This window comes from Pimephales promelas, chromosome 10, assembly GCF_988280905.1.
Source record: "Pimephales promelas chromosome 10, fPimPro1.hap1.1, whole genome shotgun sequence".
In the NCBI taxonomy this organism is placed as follows: domain Eukaryota; kingdom Metazoa; phylum Chordata; class Actinopteri; order Cypriniformes; family Leuciscidae; genus Pimephales; species Pimephales promelas.
In genome coordinates, this window is record NC_142778.1 from 31,599,370 (window position 1) to 31,617,528 (window position 18,159).

The window sequence follows — 18,159 nt, forward strand, 5'->3', positions numbered from 1 at the left end:
AAATATTATGTTATCTGAACAACATAAATTATTTAAGTTGATTTGACAAAAGAAAAAATGTGATTACAAATCATGAACATATTTGTTTACAGTATCTATATTTGTTTACAGTACATTTGTTTACAGAGAATATAGCAATTGTCTTGCTTAAGCTCATTTTAATTATAATGGAAGACAATTGCTATACATTTTGAACAAACTTAATTTGATGGTGTTCAATCTACTTAAATATGTCAAATTTAAGTTTACTTAATCGGTTTGTGTTGGATTACATGAATGATTTGTGTTGCATTAACTGAAACTGGGCTGTGCTTGTTAGCTCCTAGCAAGAGAATACATGTCCAAATTAAGTGTTATTTTATGTGTTTTTGAAAAAAAAGAGCATTTGGTTACGCTGAAATTCAGCAATACTCTCGGCAAATGCTTTGGTTGATTAAGCATGTAAATCTTATTTAAGATGCTAACAAGTGTTATTGGTAGCTAATACTTGGTTATAGTCCAGAGTGTGACACTAAAATAAATGTTATTATATTGGATGAATGAATATTGTGAATTTGAATACCTGAATCTTATCAGGGAGCCTTTCTAAATTTACTGACAATATTAAATGAAGCTGTGCCCAACCATAGTGAATAAGTTGAATCAACCTTAATACATTAAGTTGGAATAACAGAATTGCATAATGCTAAAATAAAGCAAGTAAATCGTGTGGAAAACCTTTCCATGATTTTTTTATGTTCATTCAAAGAGTTATTTTTTGAGCGGAAAGGGTTAGTTCACCCAAAAATGAAAATTATGTCACTCTCATGTCGTCCCAAGCCCGTAAAACCTCCGTTCATCTTCGGGACTCAGTTTAAGATACAGGTATAGCCCGAGAGCTTTCTGTCCCTCCATTGAAAATGTATGTACGGTATACCGTCCTTGTCCAGAAAGGAAATAAAGACATCATAAAAGACATCATCATGTGACATCAGTGGGTTAGTTAGAATGTTTTGACGCATCGAAAATACATTTTGGTCCAAAAATAACATAAAACTATGACTTTATTAAACATTGAATTGTCTTCCGGTTCTAAATCTAAAATATCTTAAACTGTGTTCCGAAGATGAACGGAGGTCTTACGGGCTTGGGACGACATGAGGGTGAGTCACTAATGACATACATTTCATTTTTGGGTGAACTATCCCTTTAAACAGCTCAAAACTTATCTCCCCGGACTCCCTACTTAAAATAAATTAAACTATTGCTTTACCCAGTTGAATCCAAATATCTGTGGTAGCTTTGTCACTCTGAGGTGATCCCTCATAGAAGTGTCGTGTGCTATTTAAGTCTTGCGATCAGGTCTAAAGAAACATATGGCAGAGTGAAACAGGTTCCTGTCAGCAGTTTCTAGCACCTCTGTGTTGGGCAGGAGAGGTTTATGGGCAGAATGGGCCTCCTGTTTTTTTTCTTCTGTGTGGTGTTAAAGCATGGCATTTGTTGAGGTCACAACAAACAGAGTTTTCGTCTTTCATGTGGCCACAAGTTTAAGATGGACGAAAGTGTGCTCAGAAAGAGAATTTGCAGTACATGTTCTTGGAGAACTACTAAGACCATAAACGCATGTTTTAAATAGTATGTTCAGATCTTCATATATTATTGTTTTTGATTTAGAAGACTTATGAAGCCATATGTATGCCATGTTAACCTAAGGGAATGGAAATTCATTGCGGCACATTTGTAGAAGCCTTGAATAATGCCAGTAATGTTTTTTTTTTTAAACCTGTTGCCTCTTTTGGAATAAAACAACCTCTTGTCTGACTAAAATTACCAGCATGTGGTATGTGGGAAAACGTTTGTCACACAAAAGGCATTGCGTGTCAGAGACTAGGGCAGGTGAGGAGCTTTACTGTGTGGCAACTGCTGTAATAAAACAATGGAGCCAAATGAGCACAAGCCGTCAATGTCTGCCTGTCAGACAGATGCTCCGCTCAAGGGACATTAGTCTGCTAAAGCACATGTATGTGCAGCCTGGTCTCATTGTTAATACGTAGCTATTTTACGTTTTTGCAAAGATAGAAAACGTACTTTTTAGTACGTTTGCATAGATGCTGAAACGTATAATATAGACGTATCTGCAACATTTAAACGTAACATTATTACGTTTTTACAGCTACAAAACGTAAAATATTTACGTATATTCTATATCATAAAGATATCTGGATAATTTCCCTTTTTACTATTTTATAGATAAATGTAAGATCCCGTAACCCTAATCCCAAACCTAAACATACCCATTTTATACTTAATATAAAAAAGGATAAAACGTAACAGACAGGTGTTGGGAAAGGGCAGTTTTATTAACAATATAGCATTAAAATATATTTTGAGCCACTTACTCCTACCCCTAAACCTACCATAACAATTCCTTAAAACTACGTAAAAAACTACAATTATGAAGAAAAACATAACTAACAGACAAGTATAATCACAATAATTTATTTATTGCGAAAATGTCAAAACCGATACCAAAAGCCGTTCACATGATGAAGCGTTGCAGTCGCAGTCTTCTCTCTGGCAGTATTGTAATAGTTTTGTATGAAGTACAGAGCAGAAATTAAATTACTAATGAAAATGTTAATCCGGCTTCGGTTGGTTCGCGCTTCTCCATTTCAAAATTCAAATGAACTAAACTAACCAACCGTCTACAGTCCTTCATGTCGCAAACTGTGACGAAGCAGGGAAGAGCCAATGAACGTTTGATATCGCTGCCGTAAAAGATGACGTATGGGCGCAATATTTGAATTTGAATTCATCACCAGCGCGGGGTTTGACTTGTAACGTTACGGTCGCTGCTGAGAATGGAGATCACGAGTCACGACTGGATAAGAGGCTGAAATCGCTGAATTAGGAGTTGTTTCTTGCAAACAACTATGGATTCTAAAGATTTGGATTACATCAAACTATTAAAATTGATGTCTTTTGTGAATTTTTGTTGTGTTTTATAGGAGAAAACGCTTTATGTGTCTCAAGGTAAATAAACTATTACAAAATGGTTGAACGAGTAACGTTAAAGAATGTATTTTTTAAGGTTTTATACACCATGCAGGCGAAACGAGCAAAATGTTAATATTTATGAGTATTATATCAATAATGCGACTGAAAACTTCATTAATAAGACAGTGGGATGCAATAGAGTCAAAACATAATGCTACGATATTAATATGCATAAATTGTGATACGTACAATGTGTACGTCGGTGGATTTGTTCATACGTAAATAAATTACGTTTTTGTGCTATCAATACGTAAATATTTTACGTTTTAGTACTGTAAATACGTCAGTATTATACGTTTCTGCGCATATAAAACGTAATTATATATACGTATGATAGAACGACACTTTACGTACACATACATACGTATTCTCATGAGATCACGTTGGTATGTGCAATGAATTTAACAGTTGTGTTCAAATCTCACACACAAATAAGAGAAAATCTGTCTTTTTCTGTGCGTCAGCCAGACAGATTACAGCCATAGAATATTTAGATATTTGTACCGTGGTATATAATTCAGGTAAAATGTCAAATATCTATTCTATATAATAAGAAAGTGAAATAAAATATGAGACAAATAAATAGAATATTTAAAATATGAGTGTTTTTCAGTTTTTTATAGCAAATTTAGACCTTTTTATTGTTCAAAACAAGCTCAATTAAATAAAACTAAATAAACACTCATGTATATGTTCTGACATATTGCGCAATGCATTTTCTCGGTTAAATCTTGTTTTAAAGATTTTTGAATATTTGTACTGCTAATAAGAATAGGACTGTTGTGCAGTGTAATATCTTCACCATGTGGTCACTTACAATGTGTGTAATCTGATATTAAATCGACTAACTGCAAATGTAAGACTTTTTTGTTCCTTTAAAGGAGTAGTTCACTTTTAAATAAACTTTTGAGGATAATTTACTCACCCCCATGTCATCCAAGATGTCCATGTCTTTCTTTCTTCAGTCGAAAAGAAATGAAGGTTTTTGATGAAAACATTCCAGCATTTTTCTCTATATAATGCACTTCAGTGGGAACCAAACAGTTCAAGGTCCAAAAGACACTTTGAGTGCAAACTGTTCAAAGGACTTTAAATGATTCCAGACGATGAATAAGTGCCTTATCAAGCGAAATGATCGCTCATAAAAAAACAACAACAAAGTTTCAGTTTTATAAGCTCAAATGTGACGCACGTTTGTGACTCTCCTGTTCAAATCTTTTGAGAGATCAAATTCGTTGAATGAACCAAATGACTCGTAAAACATTCGTTCATTTTGATGAACGAGTTCGAACAGAAGAGTCACAAACGTGCGTCACAGAACAGAGCAAGGCGAGCATTTGAGCTTATAAAACTTAAACTTTATTTATTTATTAAATGAGCGATCGTTTCTCTTGATAAGACCCTTATTCATCATCTGGAATCGTTAAAAGCCCTTTGAACAGTTTGCAGTTTGCACTGAAACTGTCTTTTGGATCTTGAACCGTTTGGTCCATTACATGGAGAAAAATGCTGGAATGTTTTCATCAAAAACCTTAATTTCTTTTCGACTGAAGAAAGAAAGACATGGACATCTGAGTAAATTATCAGCAAAAGTTTTTTCAAAAGTGCACTATTCCTTTAAGTGAAGCTTTCAGTCCTTTGCACATGACAGCGCCAGAGCTTTCATAACCTGTTGTTTGAGTTTGACTGCTGCTGTCACTGAGTATTTGCGCTCATATGCATAAGGGAGCATAATGTACTCTCAGCAGCGCTGTAGAAAGAGACGGCTGTTGAGGTGTGAGGAGTGTGTGGAGGTGTGAACAGGTGTCTGGGTTCACTGGAGTGTAGGAATGGAAGCTTCTCCAGGTGCACAGCTGCAGGGAGGGGCACTGCTGACACAAAGACACATATATATCCTTGGGGGAAGTGTGTTTATGCAAGCATGTAGCTGTGTGTTGGTGTGTGTGTGGGTGGCTTAGGCAGGTGGCTGTGCATGCACTGCAAAAACGAAAAAATAAATAAAAATAATTGCCTTATTTTCCAGAACAAACGTCTAAACATTAATATATAAATATTTGAAAAGCAAAAATTGACTTGCTTTCAGGAAATATGTCTTTATTTAAAATGATTATTAATGTGATCAGTTATGCAATACAATCTAATGAGGTTTCCTTTATAAAAATTAGAAAAACAAGTTTAACAAATATATGTATACAATTTATTTTATTATATTTTTTTGCAGTTTGTGAAGGCTTGGTTAAAAACAGTGAGACGGAGGCAGTTGTATTTGTCTGGTGTGCAGATTTGACCTTTTCCCAGTACTGTTCAAATCAGTTCATAATTAAACTGCAAGTTATTTGCAAACTGGCCATTCAACTTTTTTATTGGAAGCCCAATGCAAATGCCAAGCGTTGCTGTTTTTCTCACAGACCTCATTCATCATAATTTGGGAAGGGATACGATTAAACAAGCCCTCTCATTGATAAACACTTACAACCTTCCAGTTGCTGTAAGACAATGCGCCAACAGCAAAGGTCAGAGCTGCACTCACATGCACAAATATACTGGCCTGAGAGCAAAGATAGCAGCGAATGGTGTGAAGGAAAAGCTCTTTATAGCATTATTTACTCCATATAATCCCATTTACATTATAAAAATAATCCATTTGCACACTGCAAATCTTTTCAAGTTACAAAACTACTTTTGATGGAAATTTAAGTCACTGTTCACTCGTATATAAAGTTCCAAAAACATCACATTTTGATATTAATCTGTGACGTCACATGGCCAAATAAATGACTGCTTCCAGAGCAAGACATCGCTTCAGAAATCAGTCGCTTAATGGCTGACATTTGCTACACTGGATGTGAGTGTGGTGTCAAAAGCAAATAGAACCCATTATAATCACTGTCACTGTCTACACTGGATACTAGAAGCACACTTGAGTCTGTCGACAACAGGACAAATGGAAGTGTAAAGGAACGTTTGCTTTGACGTTCAGTTTAAATAGATTGTTCGTCTGAGGATATGTTTGTTCGGCGCATTTGACAGCAGATTGTTTCGTAAAGAAGGCAAAGTGTGATGGAGAAAATTTTGTAAAAAAAAAAGATGAAGCACTGATACAAATGATTTTGTGGTGAAGAAAAAAATACAGAAAAAACAATGTAATTTACATGAGAAAGTTAGTTATGGTAAGAATTTAAAACACAAAGTAAATTCTATATTAGTACTAAATTCAAGCGTGTAGAAATTAAAGCGTAAATGCATATCAACGTTATAAAATTAAGTAAAATTACTCAACTTTTCTGATACCGGTGTTCCCATCATGCACTGGGCCTTGAATAATTAATGAGGTTGATTTTACACTGTTTATTTAATCACTGCTTTTGTTGTTAGGATTAGTAACTTGCCATATGGATTCATTTTAAATGACACACAAACACAAAAACACTGTTCACTTGATATGTAATTTCTGATATGTAGATATTATATTGATTTCTTAGCTGTTTAATTCAGTGTTATATTATTTGAGTGAAATGTATTGCAAAAGAAACTTCAACTAAATGGATATTACTCAAACTTTTATTAGCCAAGTTACAATTACTTATTTTCTTTGTTACTTTCACTTAATTTAGTTAAGTAGAGTGTACTTAATTTTTAAAGTAAATTTCACATATGGAATTAAGTAAATATAGGCTACTTATTGTTTTTCTTCAGTGTGTATTGAATCTGACAGCAGCATCACACACCCTAAGTAAATGATTTCATAATGCTTTGTAAATTAAGGGTTTTCCGCATACCTGTATATGCAAAAACATTATCAACATTTTAAGTGAACCTCAAAGAACATATTAAATAATTAAAAAAAAAAATCCATGTCATGACCACTTAAAATTTCATTCCATTCATCAGAGCTATAATATCAAAATATAATATCAAAATATGATTGTCCTTTTAATTTTTTTTTATTTTTTTTTTTTTTTGGAGCTTGACACGTCAATAGTCACAGCAGACTGTATGGATAAAGCTAAATAAAGATTAAAAACATCTTCTTTTGAGTTCTTCTAGAGAAGAGTGCAAGTCATATGGGTTTGAAACTAGACATAAAGTAAATATTGAGAAAATTGAGTAAATCTCCCTTAGTTGTTATTTAAAGCGCAGGTGGCCAATTGCCAATTGTAGATTTTTGAAGTTAATGATCCTGTAACACCACCAGCAAGTAAATGTGACTGCCTCAATGCTCGTTTCACTACTATTCCTTCCCTTATGTCAATGTAAACTTCAGGCACTGAGCCAGACATACGTCCTAACCTCTGGCTGTCCTTGAGACAGCGATTGCTGCGAAAAGCATTCATCATTCTCTCATCCAATGAATTTTAACAACATTTTTCACCTTTTTTTTTTCCTATTTCCATCCCCCATGTCTCTGGTCTCTCCTGCCGTGTTTTGACTCAGCTGGATTTATCTTTTGTTATTATCTTCTAGAACTCCAATTACTGTATGTCCTGTGGAGAAACAAAGCTTCAGCGCACAGGCAGAAGAGCTGAAGACTACAACGCATGACAATATCCTCAGGATTGCTCAGAGCACATAGACGGCTCAGCAAAATTAGTTCTCTGACAAATGAGCATAAGACGGCTAAGCTTCAGGACCATATTACGCTAAAGACTCTTAAAGGGACAGTTCACCCCAAAATTAATAATCTGTCACCCTCATTCTGTTCTAAACCTTTATGAAACTTTCTTTCCTCCATAAAATACAAAAACCAAATATCCTTATCACAAAGAAAATAATCATAAAAGTGGTCCATAAAACCTGTGAACTATACACAGTAAGTGGAGAACCATATGATAGCCATGTGTGAAGAAGAGACCATTCAGCCCCATATTTTTTTTTTATATTAAAAACGCTGTGATTCATATAGAACCATAATTTGCAACACACATTTGCCAACCACATGCCTGACCTGTTGAAAAGTCATTGTAATCAACAAGCAGGGATTGTTATTACCAGCACAAGAAAGTAACAGAGGGCTGTGGAACAGGCAAATGTGAATGAAAAATCCCATTAGCCCAGGTCAAAAAAAGTGACCAGTCTTGGAAGTAAAGGTTGTATGCAAATCAGCATTCAGGCAGAACGATAATATGACGGCCTACATTGCAAATTTCAAGAATGTCAGAATCCATTAGAAGTGGGAAGCTAATTACCACAGACTCTGAGGTTGATTAAAAGAAATCACTAAGCAGCAGCATAGCGCATTATGCTAATGATCACTCATTTAGAGGTGTCGTGGTCTGCAGCTTTTAAGAGGATTTGGGTAAGTGTGCTTCAGTTGAACGTCATGTTCTGTTTGGAGGCTTATCAAATATATCCGAGATGATAAGTGTATATTAATGGTGTTGTATATAGCCTATAACCAGTTGTACTACAAATAAAGATACTAATAAGTACAAAGAAATATACCTTTATCCAACATTTCTTGAATCTGATACTCCCCATTTCACCATTTGTATCACTTTCCTTGCATCATTTCTCACAGAGAGTGTAATGGCGGACGAGCAAACCACCATTTTGTAGTTTTGGAATGTAGTTTTAAGAGTTTTTTTAGGCGTGAATGTAGTAATTTAGACCTCAAATATAGACATAGCTCATATCTGACAATTTTTTTAGACGATGGGGATTGAGCTCCGGGCCGTCAGTGGCCGTTCAGCGCTAATGTTCACGCAGAGAGCAGCTTCATCTCGGCCAAATTTATTTTGGGTATATCAAAATGAGCATTTTTTTTTGTCTTATTCATCTATTACTTGTTCCAGAGCAATGGATTTGGCTAAGGACAAAGTTTCATAACTATATATTTTTATTGAACTGAAATCCTAGGCTACTATAACTAGCACTGCTTTTGCACTTTTGACTTTTGTACAAACTTCTTAATATGCTAATAATCTTCTTAATAGCTAATATTGTTTATTTAAATAAAAATGATGCACTATGGCTGTATATCAGCAAGCTACGTCCAAATCACAGCCATGCTGATATACAGCCATATCGCACGACTACGAGTGTGATAATGCTCATATACTGTACATTGTACATCATATCCATTATATATCAGTACTAGAAACCAAAAATTTTAATTTTGGACCAACAATATGCAAAATTAATAACATAACATCAGCAAAGGACAAATGTCAATTTTGTTCAAATTTGTAAATGCATATATTTTGTAAATGTTTTCAATAATTAAAAAAAAATATCAGCTTTTATTATTTTCATTTAGCTTTGTCTTTCAGAACAGACGTGTGACCTACTTGAGGTCCACTTATATACTGTCGAAAACATGGTCCGTGGTCCTAGTCGGACGTTAAGATTGCATTAATAATATTCATCTGTTGTTATGAAGGCAATAAATCATCCATCTAATCTAAATAACCTTTTCCTCATAGTATGCGTGCTTATTTAACAAACATGCACCACATGCACCGTGAACGCTGCTGGAAAGGATCTTTCACTGTCATGGAAACATTCTGAATTGATCTTACGGGATGAACTGCCAGAATATTTGTCATTAAGGAAGCTAAATTAGCCTTGAAATATTCCAATGCGAACTAAGCCAATCATCTGCAACTTTGACACTTGCACAAAAAGAAAGACAGATAGAAATCAGCAGCATTCAAGTTTCGCCTAAAGGCATTACGGATCACACAAAAGGGAAAGGTAAAGGACTGTCCTATCTACGTTCCACTGGCTTTTCAAACAGGAGTGTGTTGAAAGTAATGTATTTAGTGCGAAATAGTTGTACATGACGTGTGTTCGCGGATTTCAACATCATTCACTAAAGGGTATGTTTTATGTTTTTTAGCTTACCTCAAGGTCATCCAAAATGTCGGTCTCTTTATTTAAGCGGTATTTTCAATTTTGATATTTTTAGGTCAAACCGTTCTTGTCTGTCAGTCATATAATGGAGGTATATGGGGTCCACCTTAAAGAGCATGCAGAGAGAAGTCCAGATTAAACATGATTTAATGACTTGTAAATGTAAGTACACATTGATGGCCTAAGACACGAAACGAGCGGTTTGTATGAGAAAACGAACAGTATTTATATCGTTTTTACCTCATGTAACCACAGCCACGTCCAAGTGATTTGAGGGCGAGGGCGATTCAGTCTGTGCAAGCACCGGAAGTGATCTCTCACGTGTATACGTCACTCATTGTTTACGCAGAGATTTCGGTCTTTTTACCTTTCACTGTGAAGATCGAAACATATTTAGATATCCAGGAAATCGCAATGGAAGACGATTTCGATACATCAACAGAAAACGTTGAATTTTTTTCCGCAACCGCGCGAAAGATCACTTCCGGCACCTTCCGGCACTTGCGCAAACCGAAGTGCCCTCAGATCACTTGGATGTGGCTGTGGTTACAAGAGGTAAAAACTACATAAATACTGTTCGTTTTCTTATACAAACCGCCCGTTTTGTGTCTTAGACCATCAATGTGTACTTACATTAAATCATGTTTAATTTGGACTTCTCTGTGCATGCTCTTTGAGGTGGTGACCATAGACTTCCATTATATGACTGACAGACAAGAACGGTTTGACCTAAAAATATCAAAATTGAAACAACAGTGGAAACAAAGACACCTACATCTTGGATGCCCTTGAGGTAAGCTAAAACATATCAAAAATTAATTTCAAAGTGAACTATCCCTTTAAGTTAGTTATTCACCTTTATGTGAAATCACACACTAATATCCTTGAAGGTACACTGCTCAATTTTGTCAACCAGTGTTTGGTCAATCACAGGTGCCTGATATTATGAAACAAATGGTATTCACTGTTTTCGATAAGTACAAAGTATTTTGAAGTACCCTAACATGTATTTTTTCTCCACATTAAGCAATACGTCATATATCAGGACAAACATTATATAAACAGCGGGGTAAAAATATTCTGAAGCACGTAAATCACTAAAGAATTAAATGTGATACTTTTTAAAGCTCTGAAGGAGGTAAACAGTCAGACTCAGAGGAAGTCATGAACTAAAGGCCCCCACACAAGGATACAATCAGTTAGCTAGCCTATCAGCAATCCGGAACACACATTGTATGCACTTCACACCCATTGTGTTTACTCTGGTTGGTAAATAACGAATGACTGATAGCAAAGCTTTTCCCTTCATTTGATAATGCAAATAAATACTGTTTGGCAGAGAAATTCCATATGAAACTACACACACACACACACACACACGTGTTCACATGCAATGGCAGCACAAACATTTATACTGTACGCATAGTGCACACATGCACACTACAATGATTGAGAACAAACAAGGCCTTAAATAAATAAAACATGAATAATTCCTGTGTATTTGAACACCATTCGATATTTGGATATTCACTTCCTTTATATGGAGTCCTGTTTTTGTCCGCAAAGACGCCGGAACGGAGGACTTTGTTTAGGTTTTTCAACCCTGTAGGGGTTAATCCACTGACTGAAAAGAATCACTTATCACTCGGCCTGCTTCCTTGGCCTTTCATGATGCCCCTGCAGTAATCCCATAATACCCATGCCTTTCATCACGAGTCCTGTACTGTGTGCTGTCTCAAAGAAAGGGATGAGGGAGGGGAAGAGAAAGCAAAACATATCTCGAAGAGAAGAGGTAGTGTGTTGGGCAATTTGACATGCATACCCCCTTTTTTTATATTTGCTCATTCCACAAGACTGGAGCAATTTCCCTTCCGGGGACTCGACCTTATGGACTCGAAGTGCAACAAAGAGCAACTGGGGAGTGGATTTCTCAACCACAGATTGTTTCTTTATGCATGAGTCAAGACTATATGCATACAGAAAAAGAGTGACAAATTATTACAATCAGATACCTAACATAAAGCACTGTATCACTCAATTAGGAAATCCATTATCATGTTTGCTTATGTAATCCATCAAATTACTTTAGAGGACAGAGAGAATGGGAAATCGTTTCCTCTATGAACAAGAGATTGCATTTATGACCAATACCTATTCAGATGACTTTTTAAATGCAATTATCTGATAACCACAACCTGATAATGACCACTGTACTACAATTGTACAAAAGTACAAACCACAGTATTAAAATTCTGCTACTAGTACTACTACTAATTTTACTACTACTAAACAGACTTTACAATTAAACAGATTTTAAATAATTGTTTAATTTATTATTGTTTAAAAATAAAATAAATAAATAATTATTGTATATAATCATAAATATATATAATAATATAATAATAAAATATATAATATAATAATAATAATAGATTATTCATGATTTATTTATTTATTGTTATTTGAAAAAAAAAATAATAATAATGAATCAGGGCTCTAAAAGTATTATTAATAACAACAATGATAATAATAATATATTGTTTGCATAAGGTTTTTTGTTTTCTTGCAGTCTAAATAGTCACAAATTAATCTATTATTTGTTTATTATATAATAATTCATAATTTAATTTATTATTTATTTTCTTTATTTACACAAAACATATTTCTCACTTGAGAATGAATTTCTACTGTCGTTAAAGCTAAATATCGGTAACACCAATCCAGTGTTCCAGGCAGCGGGGCGTTATTCAAGTCATGCCCAAGACAGTGCATCTTCCCTGGGATGACCTTTCAATAAGTCAGCCGGTCAATTCCTGGAGGTTCCGTTCTCCCAGAGCTCAACTCGCTCACTGGGTTATCGATTAGAAAATGATTCTCGGTCAATCTTTATTATGATCACCCTCTATAAATACCTAAAACATTTTGATATTTCAATGACTAATCAAAAACTGAACTTGACTAATATAATTATTCCTAATGAGTTGTACCTAAACCTTGAATCATTTAAAAGCCCTCATTGTGACAGACAAGAGGGCCTACATGAGCCTGCTTTTAGTAAGCTTCCACATCTGTGTGGCCCCCCAGAATCCAGGAGATCCCCTTCATCTGCCTGAGTGCCCTCGGGGCAGGGCAAGCAGCCCCAGCTGCAGCCATGGCTGTCCCGAAGGCCCTTGTCAAGGCCAGTATTGTCCATTCATAGGGATCACTGTGTGAGAGGTCAACACAGAGGGAGAGGGGGCAAAAACGGCAGGAAATGGAGGTGGTTTGGCCCTGTGGGCTAATGAAGGCGGCAACTAACAGAATAAACAAGCAAAAAACTCTCATGGTTTTGTCTGTTGTTGCCCTGTAAGGGAGAGAAAGGGAGAGTTGTATTTATGTCACCCAGTCATCTCCCCACCTACATTCCCAGTGTGCTCCTGTTCGTATAGCTTCCCACCGTCTATTTGAGGGCAGTTAAGATACACAACATTGGGTCTGTGGAGCGCTTCGCAGATGTGCAGATAAATCTTCATTTCAGTTAAGCAGGCGTAGGCCGCCGCCGCCATGCTGGCTCAGGCCAAAGGCACCTTGCAGGAGCCAGATATCCTGCAGAACAAATTGGGGAACAAACAGACACACAGGGTCACTTGCACTGTCCTTTATCTGCAAAGTTGAGAGGCCCTAGTGGTTGGGCGCCACGACCACACAATGGTCAATAACAGACATGTTATGAAAGTACCCCACTGGGGCTGTTAAAGACGACTGTTTATTAGTCTTTATACGTCTGGCTGACTGTTTAATGTTGTGAAACATTATTGGAAATATTGAAAAAAAAGGTTATTGATCAACTCAAAATAGGCTACCGTTCAAATACTTAGGGTCTGTATATTTTTATTTTGTATTTAGTCTTGTATGCTTAAGGCTAATTTAAAACAGTAATATTGTGAAATTTTATTACACATTTTTCTTTTCTATCTTAATCTATTATAAAATGTAAATTATCTACCAAATTTTCAAACCTCATCAGGTGATTCAATCTAACCAGCATAAAACACTAATTCTAAAGGGTTTTTACCTAATTAGCCTATGAAACATGTTTTTTTTTTTTTTTTTGCTGTCATGTCATATTTCATGTGATGTAATCATCAAATAGTGACACTCCTTTCACAGAACTCTTCTCAGCTTCTCAGTGAGTCTCAAGAGCCACGGCTTGTGAGGTCTGTGAACGAACACAGAGAGTTGTTCTAATCCTTCATCAAACTGCAGTGCTTTTCATGATGCTGTGCCTTAATGGAAAAGGAAGATGTTTAAATACACTTAAAAGACTTAAAAGAATCAGGAAGTCCTAAGATATTATAAAGCCTATTCAATAGTTTGGCCAGAAAACATCAGAGTAATTTGTTACCCTGACAAGACAATTTCAGGAGCATTTGTGAAGCTTTGAGCCTAATAACCCTGTGAGCTACTGCTGGCAGACCATGTCTTGTCTAGACACGGTTGAACACAGTAGTGTTACATGATCCTAATACTTTACAAACTGTGTTGGTTTCTAACAACAATCATGTTCACCCATTTACAGCAAACATAGCTGTGTAATGCTTAGTCTCTAATGAGATTTACAATTAAGGTAGTGTGTTCCACAAAGATTCGACAATAATGGTGGGAACTCCACTTGAGAATGATTGCAAATGCCCGGATCTGTGGACATAATAGACCTAATTACTTCTTCGTAAGCAGTCTCTTTTCATAGACAAACAAAAGCCGCTCAAAAAGGGAGCAAAATACTATGTTATGCCCAGAGAACGTAAGACATGGGGGATTTTAAAGCTCAAAAAGATGCCGAAAGAAAAGAAAGAAAGAAAGAAAGTACATAGAATGTAATGAGACAATGAGAGATGAAAAAAAGAGTTGTGACTGCTGAGCAACTGACTCAGTCCAACAGTGACTGGTAATAAATCAGAGTAATTATCAAGCCTCTCAGTATGTTTGTTCTGATCTCAAAAAGACCCAGTCGGTGATAATTACCCCCCTCTCACGAGCTCACTAAAGCATGGCACAAAACAAAGCATACCAGTTAACATATACAGACAACGCATGAATACCCATTTTTAGCCATAGAAGTTCTGAGTGTTCGTTTGACTTTATCAAAAACACAAGGTTTGTAAAATATCGATATGAAGAACATTTCACTGGCATGACTTGTATAACTTGAAACATGACTAGCGTTCAAAAGTTTAGGGTCAGAAAGGTTTGTTTTAGTAAGAAATTAGGGTTAACAACCTCATCCCAGCTCAGTTTAGAGTGAACTGAGAGAGGTGAGAATGCGCCAAAGTTAAGGGACAGTACACTTAATAACTAATCTATAACTCCAAACTCATGCATATCAGTAATTAAATCGAAAGACAACTAAATGAAATTGAACAATTCATATTAAAAATTAAACAATCAGTTTTATAGTTACAATACATAAGGAAAATTCAGATTTTGGGTGAAAATAAAAAAGCGTCATTGTTTTTACTGTTATAATGTAGGGGGCGCTTTAACAAATCTTCTAAAAATCTGAATACTGAATCTCCTGATCGAAATGTGAAGAAGAAGCAGAAACAATCAGTATCATACTTAAGCAGATGCATGCAAAATAACGTGATCATCAACATTAAACAGAATATGAATCAAAACTGCCTCAGCTTTTGCTCAAAATATAGCTTTTATATAAAGCTTACCCACATGCAAGTGTTGATAAAAAAAGAATGAATGAAGCTATATATATTTTTGTTGTTGTTTTAAAAGCAAAGTCTCTGTTCTTTCTTTTGATATATTGTTTGTTTGGATATTCATACAACAAAATATTCTGGAGGCCATAACATTTTTGTGAAAAAATAATCAAAAATGCATCTTAAAAAAAAGGGTCATGAAAGTTTTGCGAAAATTACAACCCGTTCTCATCCCAAGACGCCATCTAACTGACGCATTTGACCATGCGTCAACATCCGACGCACATGCGTTAATATGAGACGCGCCTCCTAGTGGTCTAACCCTACCCCAGACCTAAACCTACCCGCGTCATCTAACTGACGCTAAAGGTTGCCATTTCCGTCAGATTTAGACACATGGTCAAAAGCGTCAATTAGATGACGCCCTAGGATGAAAATGCTTTGAAAATTATCTAAAATGCTGGTGTTGTCTAGTGACTGGTAAATATACATTGAAATTAATGCATCAAAAGTTAGATCATGCTAATACAGTGACAAGAAATTTAGCTATAAGAATCTGAATGCACAATGCACCGCTTTGGTCTTGACAGTGAAAACTTCACATATCAACATTTAGGAAATAATCAGACTCAAATCCTGTTAAAAGCAGCTGTTCTGCTCCATGAACGGAGAGGCAGAGCAAATCCCAGGCTTCTGCCGTCGTTTCACACTGAATCTCCAGGTGCCAGAGAGAGACCCCAATCATGACAGCTGCACGCCATCACACACACACACACACGACGCACCCCGGGAGAGAGCAGGACAGGCAGACACCAGGGGATTTGTTGACATGTCTCACATTCAGGAGAGAAAATCACATCCACTATTTTTTTACATATCCACACAAAAATACGCATGCAGCCTTCAATGTCACTGCACTCGTTTTATTCCTCTGAGAGAAAACCCAGTAATTACATAGGTTAGGCTACAGTAAAAGCAGTCTGATGGGCTGTCAGACAACATTTGCGCCACAGCACAGGGGAAAGGCTGTCAGGCGGTAATCTGGCAATATGAGGTTTTCACATGTCTTTGTAAAGAGATTATGCAGCTGCATGTAATTGACATGGATAATTATGATTGGTCGGACAAAAGGCCGTGTAATTTCACCACATCATATCCCGAAGGTGATCCAGTCCTCAACACTGCAATCACAGAGTGCTAATTTTCTAAGTCCTATAAGTGCAGCACAGAGTGTTTTCAGAGATATTCTCTAAACAAACTGTTGCTTTTTGCTGAAATAATGAGTCAGTAGGAACTATCAATGTAGGAATGAAAGATTTATAGATTGGCGGAGGTTGTTCCAAAAAAAAAAAAAATGAATGAATGAAACTGAATGAATAACCAGACCCCAGAAATCCATCAAAAATATATATAATTACTTTGTTTAAATTATATTTGACGGACCTTTTGGGTCTGGTTATTCATTCAGAACGTGGACAGCGTCTGCTTGGGATTTAGAACATTTAATTATGTCATATATAATTCATTTTTCTTCTTTCTTTAAGATTGTCTTCAAACATTTTGCATAAGCATAAGTTATATTACATACAGTACTGTTCAAAGGTTTGGTCAGTGCGATTTTTTTTTTTTTTGAAAGAAATCTCTTGATCAAAAATACAGTAATATTATTACATATATATTTTATATCATTATTTTTATAGTCATTACCACCTATATATATATATATATATATAGTGGTAATGACTTCATTTATAGTGGTAGAGATGTAATATCTATCAGTGCTGGCCGATCGAAATCTAGCCCGGTCGTGTCATAAAAGTCTTCCTAAATCAAATTAAAGTTCTCATAGATCTATACAGAAAGTTTGTGGTGTCAACCGAGGCTCAGATTTCAACACATTTCTCAAGGGCAATTAAAAAGATCAATTCCACCGGTACAGAACTGTTCCATCTCATTAAATTAAAACTAATGCCAACATAATGTGCTACAACACCATTTATTTAGTGCACCATTGATTTTAGCTGCTCAGTGAAGGATTCATTAGACTTGTGTTCGACTGATATCTACCTCTACAGTTCCACCTGGCTCCTGGAGCAGTCCCTGGCACATCGACAGCTGAAACCTAACGCTGGCTAGCCGCGGTGTGAATGGGCTTTCAGCAGTCTGCTTCTATCCAATGGTTCCTTTAACTGCAAGTCTCTTGGTCTTCACATAGGTGAATAGAAAAAAGTGTCCAAACAGACAAAGAGCTAAGTGTATTTCTGTGATTTGATTAAAAAATATTTCAGTTAAAGTCCTTATGCTTACACTTTATACCTATAAGTAACTAACAATATAATTATATGTTAACTAACTCTCATTAGAGTACTAGTAAACTGTAGTAGACTTTTAGTAGACTGTTATAGTAGACTATTAAGGTTATGTGTTAGGGTTCGGGTTAGTAGGATAAGTTGGCATTTATAGGTGCAAAGTTATTAAAATAAAGTGTTAGCATACATTGAACAGACAGTCTAGTAATACTGTAATGACTGGTAGTTGACATGTGCATCTTTTTTTTTAGTTAATGTGCCCTTGTAAT

General features: G+C 35.8%; 1 long non-coding RNA gene across 1 annotated transcript in view; it reads right to left on the reverse strand.

Annotated features, from left to right (window-relative positions):
- Positions 1-12,456: 12,456 nt before the first annotated feature.
- Positions 12,457-18,159, reverse strand: part of LOC120477428 (uncharacterized) — a 30,025-nt gene continuing 24,322 nt past the window's right edge. The window contains exon 3 of the long non-coding RNA XR_016145455.1: positions 12,457-13,473. This is a non-coding gene — a long non-coding RNA (uncharacterized LOC120477428). The remainder of the gene's footprint in view (positions 13,474-18,159) is intronic.